At 43.8% G+C, this 10812-nt stretch overlaps 1 long non-coding RNA gene across 1 annotated transcript; it reads right to left on the reverse strand.

Annotated features, from left to right (window-relative positions):
* Positions 1-393: 393 nt before the first annotated feature.
* Positions 394-9955, reverse strand: LOC121068406. The gene is made up of 3 exons (XR_005818858.1): positions 9910-9955; positions 7396-7520; positions 394-1539 (listed from the first exon to the last, which is right to left on the reverse strand). It is a non-coding gene; the product is annotated as an uncharacterized LOC121068406 (long non-coding RNA).
* Between the last annotated feature and the right edge of the window lie 857 nt (positions 9956-10812).

Here is a 10812-nt window from a genome sequence, read left to right on the forward strand (position 1 = left end):
AGAAGAGGAGGTTCAGGGGAGACTTCATTGCTCTCTACAACTACCCAAAAGGAGGATGTGGGGAGCTCGGGGTCGGCCTCTTCTTGAAGATAACCAGCAATAGGACTAGAGGGGATGGCCTCAAGTTGCACCAGAGGAGGTTCAGGTTGGAAATTAGGAGACATTTCTTCTCAAAAAGAGCGGTCAGGCATTGGAACGGGTTGACGGATGGTGGAGTCACCGTCCCTGGGGGTGTTCAAGGAAAGGTTGGACATGGTGCATAGGGACATGGTTTAGTGGGTGACATTGGTGGTAGGGGGATGGTTGGACCAGGTGATCTTGAAGGTCTTTTCATACCTTAATGATTCTATGATTCAAGAAGTTAATGTCCCTGTCCCCATCCATCCAGGATGACACCTTGCACCACAACACGTGCTTCTGCCCCCAGAGCTCTGCCTGCAGCCAGGCTTAATTTAAATCAGTTTATTTGGATGTCCCAACCCCTGCAGCCACGGCTCCTGCCCACGCTAGGCCTGCCCACCACACCCATGCAGCTTATTGCCACAGGCCCTGCGCTGCCATCATAAGAAGCAATGCCCACCCTCCGTGCAAACCCGTGTCCGGTTTATGTGTTGTTCTAGGTGTGAATAGCTACAGAAAGGAGGGCTCCTGGCCACTGCCTCCCCAGCATCAGGTACCGCTCACTGGCACCAGCGTTCTGCAAGCTGTCCCTGCATGGAAAGTAATTCGTCCTGAAGATTCGATGTAAACTTAGAGCTGGCATGAAATGGCACTGTCATATACAGGCCTGCCTGCCCTGTCCTTCCCCTGGCTGTTGGTTTCACCTCCTGGGGGGATGTGTGCTGCCCCACCAGGAACCAGATTGAGGAAAATAAATGCGCGTTTCAGTGCAGATCACTTTGAATACACAACTGCTTTGCGTATTCAAAGCAATATGCAAATGTCTGCTGCTCTTTATTGCTATGTCTTTGTTAATATACATATGTAAGATGACTCACTTCTAAGTATTTGTAGCCTGGATAAAAAATGTGCTTGGAAATACTTCTGCACCTTTATTAAAACTGTTTTTCAACGCAACTGTCAATACAAATGGCATAAAGTTGGTCTAGTTGATTAAATATTATGATTGAACATGCAAAGGATTTCAATTAATCATACATTTGGAAAAATAAAATCTTTGCAGTCTGAACAGATATTTCTAATTTTCTATTGTTAAGAGATGCTGTAAAAATATGAAATATTCTGGTCTCAGATGGCAATATCTTCATAGAACAGACAGTTTCAGTTTTCCTTATTATGACATTCCCAGTATACACAGAAATATTACAAGAGGTGAGCTTGCCTCTTATTTCAGTGTAAAGACTTTTCTCTCGTTTGCAGAGGAGAGATTTTCCCAGCAGGATTCAGTCCTGTATTTATTTCTGTAAAACCTCAGTCCCAAGTCAGAAATCTGAGTGAGTGAAGCAGCTTTCAGCATGTCCTGCTCCAAGGTCTTATCCACTTCTGATGAAGCAATGTCCAGGCATTGTCCTAGCTGTCCTAAGCAGAGGAGAGCGGTGGTGGTTGGAAGCTCGTGGTTTTCCAGGGAACATATTGCCACCTAGCAGCGCTCAGAGAAAGTAGCACAAACCTGACCTTAAGTTTCATAGTTTGTCTCACTTGTTGTCATTGTGTTGTACCATGTATAACATGATGATTGGAAAAAGTTATATTTAGACTACGGAGAGAGGACTCGAGGAAAACAGACTAATAATACCCTCTTCTGATTACTTATGTGTTGAAAATTCCACCAGCAGGACGGTGACACTAGTTCCTGCATGCTTTAATATACAATAAGAAAGAGAGAGAGAGAGAGAGAGAGAGAGAGAGGCACACAATTCTGTAAATAGCTTCTTGTTCTTATTCATGCAAATAATCCCACTGATTTCAATAACACTTTCTCCTTGTAATGCTAAGCCAGTACTACCATAGGAGAGCCAGGTCATCACCTGAATTACTGAGTATGTTCCCGTTTCCTATCACTGACCCCAAAGCAACTTCATTACAGCTGATGACTGTGTACTGGCTAAAAGAACAAAGCCTCGCTCTCAGATCCAAGGCTGCCAGACTGAAATATTGAATTCCAATATATACAGAGCTCCATGGTACTATTTTTACAAACTCCTTTCAGAGTCATTGAACAAACCAATGACAGATCGGGGCTTACATCTTAGGAATTATTAGATACTAACTGACACACAACCCCATGGTCAATTCATAACGAGTCCCTTAACTGTAATTTTCAGGATGAAAATGTCATCGACTCTGTTTGGAAAAATAACAGGCCAATGGTCCAACATATACTCCAGAGAGTAGATCCACAAAAATGACTCAGTACCTGCATTCTATTTCTAAAATCTTTCTCAAATTTAAAGTTTGAAATCCAAAATCATGATGCTCTGTTTCTCCTCCTCAAGCAGCTGTCTAACTTTGGAGGCTCTCAAGTCCCATTGGTGCCTGACAGCCTCACTTCATGAGAAGAGACAATTTATATCAGACTGGCTAACAACACTAGCACCCCAGTTGTCTCTCCTGTCCTCACTGCAGATACTTGAAATACCCCTGAGCTGCTGCAGCTTTCTATACACAGCCCCACGTGCCAAGTTAAATTTGGTTTGATTTCGTTGGGCTGGGGCTGGCTGGGGACAGCGCAGTCACTGTGCATACTTCAGGACTGTAACCTTATCAGTCACTTGTATGTCAGCCTGTCCATCTCATGAACCAAAGCCACCAGCACTCAAGACTAGGGTTGCTTCCCACCTAAGATTCTGTCACTGAACATGTCCACAAAGGGCTCAGCTCTTTCTGGGTAGCTCCATACCCGTCCCACCATGGTGTGTTGGTTCAATGTTGTCTACCCATGCCATTTAAGGGTCTCCATCCTGTGGGCAGAGCTGACCTGGCTCCACCAAGACACAGCTGGAAGAAGAGGTGAGGAAGCATCTGCAAGGAAGCATCTGCCTGTTGTACAATGACATGGGGACCATCACCCATCAGGGCTGAGTGCCCTCTTCTGCCCCAGAAAACGAGCTTGTTTCTCTGATCACCAGTCTCTGCTGTGTTCTAGGGAAGCTGAGGGAGACCAGCCCAGGCCTTCATGCCAAAAGCTATTTCACTTGCTGTAGCATAATTAAATATTCATTACGCCAGAGAGAAGGAGAGAGGTTCAGCATGGCCACAGCTTGGTGTTTGCTCAGTCTCTCAGTGACCCAGCAAATATTGATGTATTTAAACATTAATACCTACTGTAAGTTATTACATGCAATATAGAGCAGTTTGAACAAGCATGATGAAGCAAGTTCTTGTTCTCCAAAGACCTCTGTCTGGTTATGGCCCAGCACTGGAAGAGCAGGCTTGGTGTGGCTGCTGCCAGAGGGCCAGCGAGCCCCTGCCATGTGGTCCCACCTTTCGCTGTTACCAGCACCGTCATTTGTTGGACATTCATTTGCTGGCATGAAGCGTATACCATACAAAAATAAGCTTGTGTGGGGTTTACCTTCCTACACAAGAGCTTATTTCCCAATACTGCTTAATTTACAGTACGTCTTGAATTAGTAGCTCACCCCCACAGAAGGATGGTGGTCCCATGCTTCTTTCTCCTCCTTTCTTGGAATATTGGTGACAGTACTGCAAGCCAGCTGAGCTCACCCAACAGGCAGAAAACTGTTTTAGCACAACATCTAGTGTTTGGTTTGTTTCCAGGGCCAATGAACTGAACCAGACTGGCTTGCTACCAGGTGACCCTCAGGAACACAGAAATAGGGGAAAGAAGTTGGAGGAAACCTTAGGCAGAAGGCTGTCCTGTTTTAGCAGCACTGAGCTATCAAATGGGCTCAGTCATGTTTTTATTCCTGGCTCCCGTGGTGGACAGGGCATTGCCAATTTGAGGAGAGGGATTGGGTTAGAAAATACGTGCCCCAAAACAAAGCTGAAAGCTGCGTGAGCATCTCTGAGGGGCAGCTAGTCACTGCATCGGGTTAATTGTACCGGAAAAGCTCAGCCTAAATCCCTCTGAAGATCCAGCTCTATTTCTTCCCTCTTTCTCAGTTGTCTCTTGCCACTGTGTTCTATAAAATTTCATATTTTAGAAAAAAAAAAAAAAAAAAAAAAAAAGCATTGTACCTTTTTCTCCAAGAGCCTTTGAATCACATAGAAGTAGGCCAGGTGATAATTGCACAGCACATTGTAGTGCTGCTTAAATGTCAGCTGTTAATTAAAAGCCTTCTCTGAAAATGGGCCATTAATTAGTACAAAAGCAGCCATCCTTTATGGGTTCTGACTAACCAGTGAGGAAAAAACAAAACAAAAAACATTATTTTAACATTGATATTGGAGTTGTTAATTTTTATTTGATGGGGTTTATTTACTATTTAAAGAAAAAAAAATAAAAATATAACTTACTGAATTTATTGTTCCTTCTTTTAAAGAGGGTTTAAAATAGATATTCTGGCATGAGAATCTTCACATGTGCACAGATTGTGACAGAAAATATTTCAGTGTTAGGTCCAGATGTCTCTAGCAGTTGTATAACCTTAGTAGGAATGCTAAAACACCGTAGATATTAAAACACAGCTCTAACCTGCAGAACAGCCCGTTGTGGCACTTAATGCATGTCTTCCTGCTCACAAGCAAATGGCACTATCTGCATGAACAATGTTACACAGGCACCAAAATATTTGCTAAATCAGGGCCAGAAAGTAAGGCACACATTTCCTCTGAAGCTTTTCTAAACCACCCTGAATTATTAGGGAGAATCATCGTATCGATAAAAGGTCCACATTTCCCAGGCCAAAGACTCATGCAGCTTAACCATTTCACTTTTTTTCCCACTCTGGCCCAGGTTCAACAAGGCAATTAAGACCCTGAGTAGTCCAGTCGAAGTCAGTGACACGCAAGCACTTTGCTGAATCAGGCCCATCCTGCCTGCCAAACCTCGTGCTTTCTCTCCTTGCAGTGCATTAAAGATTTCCAAAGAGCAGTTGCAGTTTTTATCTGTAGCTGCAGCATGAAATCACGGTAGGTGTTGGCAGTTTCGTGCCTACGCCTCAGGTCCATCCACCAGCAACCACGGAGCGAGCTGGTGAAAGATTTCGGTCTTTTGCAGTGGTGCCATGGCATTTGCGTGAACTACATTGAGGCACATCGCTGGAGATGCATAATAATAACAAATAATCTCATTTGTGACAAAGGCTTTATCCATATGGCGGCCAAATCTTGTAGCTTTATCTCACATAGCAGCTAGAGCAAAGGCAAGCACTTGCTTCTCCCGAAATCTTCCCGCTCCGGAGGAAAAACATGATGGATGCAATGCTAGGGTTGCTGCTAAATGAACAGAATTGGATGTTGTTTTAAGGTAGCATTGTTCCCTACTTTCATTTACTTTTTCATTGGTTTTCATCCTTCTTGCCTGACCATCATTCTTTTTGCCTACCGTATTTTCATACTTCACATTTTATAGATAAAGAGCAAATTGTAGTGGTGAGAATTAGGCAGCAGCGGGAGCTGCAGAGCATTTCTCTTTAAAAGCAGAGGTGTTTTTATTTGTCTGAAGTGCATGTTATGTAAGTGTATCGCTTCTGCAGCTGAAATATTTCAAAAGATAAATAAGGAGCTTCTCAGCTGGGCTGAGGCGGAGCAGCCTGCCTACTCCTATGACCCCAGCCCCACTGGGGCTGCTAGGCCTTACACCGAGATGCTGACCAGCTTAGAGCTTGCCTGGTAATAGACCATAATAAATGGAAACACAACGCATTTAAAAATACTACAGTGGTAGAAGAGGAAACTGATAAAAGGAAACTTCTGACTGTCTTCAGAGATTTCATGGTAACCCACGAAGATTTTTAAAATAGCATTAAAGAACTAATACTGGCTGCGATCAAGCTTCTGAATAAGTTAATTTAGGAATAAACTCGTACCTACACGTTAGAGTTTTTTTGTTGTTGTTTTTTGCTTTTTGGGAGGGGGTGTATATATTTTTTTGTTTTTCACAAGAAAAAGCTTGAATATCTGCTGTTCTTAAAGCCTTTAAAGATAACCAGCACCTGCATTTTTCCTCCAATGAAAGCATAATCCTGCACATGTGTAACATTCTAACTCATCACCCTTTTTATAATGTTAAAATTTACTGCTCCTGTGGTATAACTCAAAGCTAAAGCCAAAGGCAGAGAGATGTGGAGGCCAAACAGACCCTTTGTGATTCCTGTTCTGTCACTGACACTGCACTGACCCATCTCTCCCTGTTGACAGATAACAACTGGATAAACAAACGAAATCTCTATTAACTGACTTTTTGGAAGTAAATAATTTAAGCCCAAAATATCACCGAACCTGAATAACACAGGGACATGAGTATCTTTGAGTTACCTTGTAATTTGTGCTATGTTTTCACTGGCCATTCAGTCTATCCATATCTTACTAAAGGCAATCTAGGTAGGTGCACAGTGCCAGCTGGCCTAAAGTAGCAGGGGAACCAAATCACTTGATTACCAGTGGTAATTAGGGGAACCTGTGCTAACTAGCAGGCTGGAGTCAGCTGGACCTTAAATTAATGTGATGTGTGTCACTGCAGTGGGCTGCTCCTGCTCGCATTGGTTGTATGTCATCTGCTTGTACCTTCAGACACCATTATTGTGGGATGCTGCTGAAGATATGACCAGCCTACCCTGAACAGCACAAAGCAATGAAAAGATCATTACATCACTTTTATCATCTGTCTCTATCGCCTTTCAAATACATGTGAATAAAATTGAATTTAAATTATTAGCAAAAAGTGTTGATCTTCGTAGAATACATTTCTTTCTGCTATTTAAATAACATTTTTTCCCCCGGTAATATAGTAAAATAACAAATTTTACAAGCTTTTAGCTGCTGAATCAAGCAAATAAATCATAATTTAGAATGCATTCAATGCAGACAGTTGTTTTTTCTGCTTCTACAGAGGTGGTGATGAGGCACTGTGCCACCATTTCAGAATGTGGTTAGGATTTGTGTGGTTTTTCCCCCTGCACTTGTTAGCCAGGTGTTACTGGCTGGCTGGGTCGGTCTGCTCAGATGGGAGCTGACGTGTGCATGCGTGCATGCTCACAGCGCTGAGCACGGGTCTGGGAGCAGCTTCGCGGGAATCCAGAGGAGCTATGTGACCTGACAGCAGGGACGCTCTGCTGGTGGGGTCAGGCTAACATCTCTGCTGAGAGCAAGCTAGCATTCCCCATCAGTGAAGACAGCAGACACTGGCAGGAGGAGCCTCCTGCCCTTCCATTCACCTCCCTTCCCCTTCTGCACAATGAGAGAGAAACAGCTAGGCAGACTTCTTTTATAAAGTGTTTTGTAAGACTAGATACTGGTATTATTATTTACCAAATGTGATCAGACATTTGTGGCCATATATATTTCAGCAGCTTCTGATCTGGCGTGCTGCGCAGTATTGCCTTTGTTGTTTCTTCATCAGCACAGGATGAGATAGGTATGGAGCATCATCAAATCTTTATAAACAAAACCAAAACAAAACAAAAAAAACTGGAAACTAAAATAATGGAAATGAATCTTTATATAGGTCATACATAAAGATGCTGTGTAGGGAATTAGCCTCAACTCAAGCCCAGGTGGTGAAAAGCCTGCCTGGGATCTGGCACCCAAACTGCCTACAAAGTAGGAGACCAAAGCACTGCCTTAAATGCCTGTGATTCAGGCCTTTGAGACGAAGGTGGAAAAAAGGGGGTTGAGGCATGGGACAACACAAGCCTGTAGGATATCTTCTACAGCAGAGGCCAACAGCTCTGCAAGAGTTTTGTTTCCCCAGAATGTCACCCCAGAAGTTCAGAGAAGCTTATAAAATGGGTGAGGAGGTATGGGTAAGTGCACGTTAGCATGTACTTCTTCTGTGGTGCTGTAGGTTCAGGGAAATCCTGGTGGTCAAGCACCTTCTCCCCTGTATTTACAAGGAAGAGTGTTCACTGGGAGGGGTTTATTTGGGGCTGGCATCCCCACTGACAGCTCCTGCAGCTGCTGTGTCGCAGCCTGGTAGAGGAACACATGCTCTCAGTCTCCAGGGCTCCCTGACACCGTGGCTGGTGCTGCAAGAGAAGGTCAGCAGCAAGCGTGGACCTGGTAGCCCATAACAAAGGGGAAGCCTTGGAGAGAGCCAGATCGTCTGGAGTAGAAATTTGCTTTATGCATTTGTCCCCATCTCTACCCTTTCTCTTCTTGATAACCAACTTGATTATGGCATCAGTTTTTTCTCCTGGCTCCTGCAGTAAGGAAGGTTTGCCTGTCTTTGCTTTGATTTTGAAGCATAAAGATGCTTTTGTAAGAGCCCACCTGGCCAGATGGCTGCTGCTGCTGGTCTTAATGCTTCAGTAAGCGAATGCAAATTGTCAGATTACATCGTCCTCTGAACATACATGAGTTTGCATGCATTGCTTGTTTATGGCATAATAACTTCAGAGCTAATCATCAATGCAGCAAAAGAAGCAAGGCCCAGGAATGGGGACCACCCACATCTCTCAGTATATCTTGTCTTGGGCTACAGGCTCATGATTGTGTGCTGAGCTAGTGTGGATCAGAGGCATTGCAGTGGTGTTTCTTTGCGTTTGAGAACAGTGCTGCTGAAGTTTATATGGCACTCCATCCTCCTCTGGGATCTCATTCCTAACTCTGTGCAACTTCCATCACATTGGCACAAGGGTTCTTGTGTCCATATCATGAACTAAGACAATGTTTTGGTTTGGCTAAAAAGTAACACAGCCAGGTAAATAAAAGCTGATTTTCAGAGAGATGAGCTCTCTGATCTAGTCCATCATGTGACTACACACTCAGTTGTGCCAGACACAGCAAAGGAGGGAAGTGCAGTGTAGGAAAGAGACACCAAGTGAGAAGAAAGAAGGGGTCACTTTAGCAAGCATTGTAGCAGAATAAAGGTCCATGGACCCATAACTGAGGCTGCTTTAGCAGAAACTATTATTTCTGATGATTCCTACACCAAGTTATCTCCAGTTTTGGTAGATTACAGAGACGCTAACCCTTCTCGGCATCTTTTCAGCCTCAACATTAATGTATTGTCTGTTACAATGACACAACATTGCCTAGGTGTGCATCTGAGCTATCGTAACAGCTTTTTAAAGAGAATAAATATAAAATGTCCTGCTTTCTCGGGTCCCCAGCATGTTAATATCCTTTTGACGTTTCATCTGCATTGACTTGTGCTCTGAGATTCCTTTCTGGACCCAGTCTGTCCGATATGTGGAGCTGCACGTACCTTACAGCCATTCATACCAAGGAAACCTCTGTTTTTTCCTACACAGGCAGTGAGATACAGCAGCTATTAGCACTGTTTCTGGCACGTATAGCTTTTCTTTGGCACCGGGCTCACACCCATATGCACTGAATCATAGGGCTGTATCCGTATCTGTCACCTACAAGCAGAATGAACCCAGAGAAGGATTTTATTGTTGTAATATGGTCATCTGCCTTATATATTCGGGGCTTCCTGACACACTTTCCCAGGTTTTACAGCCCATGTGATGTGGGTAGTCTAAGGACTTTGACTGCCTTGCCTGATTCTCCCAGGAACATGACAGCAACGTGGGGAGTGGAGCAAATCTATACAGACTGCAACCCATGAGCAGTCGAGCTTTCATCCCCTCATAGTAATAACATTTATTTCTTTTCAAGGGGCTGCTCCTCTCTTCTTTCCTTATAAAGTAAAGCCAGGAAGGAACAAGGAGCAAGACATTAATAACAATGGCAAGTTTATACTGTGAAGACAGAAGGTAAGTGTCAGAAGAATAAAAAGGAGGAGGAGAGGGAGAAGACTGGTGAGGTGTTGTGCATGGAGAGCTTGCTTGGCCTGGCCGAGACAGGAGACAATCAAACCTATTTGCAAAGACAGTGTTGGCAGGTCAACACTTTTGATATGAAGCAGGAGTCCTTTTTGTGGCTGTGGCTTTTGAGCTTTGCAGCTGCAGAGCTTATGCTGACAGTTGAGCACAGTCTGTGTGGCATATCAGCACCCAGGTACTGTCCTGTCTGGGGTGGCTGAATGACACAGAGCAAAATCCATTTATTGAGGCTTATCTGGGAGAAGCAAGATGAATTTCTCTAGCGTTTCTTCATGGTGACCCATCTGGAGAAGAAACCAGAAAGCAATCTTTGCTTTATTTATATAGATGGATATGTGTGTGTGTGTGTACAAATTATATTGGTCCATGTTGAAAGGGTGGCATATTTCGATAATCCTGAGGTATCTACTCTACATAGCCTTGCCTTGGCATAAAACCAAAACGGTAATTTTAGTGGTGGGAAACTGGTCTCAGACCTCTCTCTTTTGAGGTAAGGTTGGATGTGGAGAGTGGACACAGAATTATTGTCCAAGCACACCCTTCAGCAGGGGCTGCACTGAGTTTCCAGAAGAAAACATGATGAGGGGCTTGGTTTAGTCCCGGGGACTGGAAGGTCATATAAACAGCAGGATTCATGGCAAATATGACAAACGGGAGAACTCCATGACTATAGCAGAACAGAGGAACAAACGGCATAGCTGGCACTTTGGTGACATTAATGATATAACTCCAGGAAATGCAGCACAGCAATCAATATGTATTTTGGTCTGGCCTGGTATTCATGAAGCAAGTTTGACTTTAAGAAGGAGATACAGAAGCCTTGCATCTTGGGCTTACCTTGGATCATAGACTTCAGGAGTTACAGCTTCTTGTTAGAAGAATGCTTCAACTTCTCATTTATTGCTGTCTTCAACTCCTTGTGAGGGATGCCAGGCTT

This window comes from Cygnus olor, chromosome 3 (assembly GCF_009769625.2).
Source record: "Cygnus olor isolate bCygOlo1 chromosome 3, bCygOlo1.pri.v2, whole genome shotgun sequence".
Lineage (NCBI taxonomy): Eukaryota > Metazoa > Chordata > Aves > Anseriformes > Anatidae > Cygnus > Cygnus olor.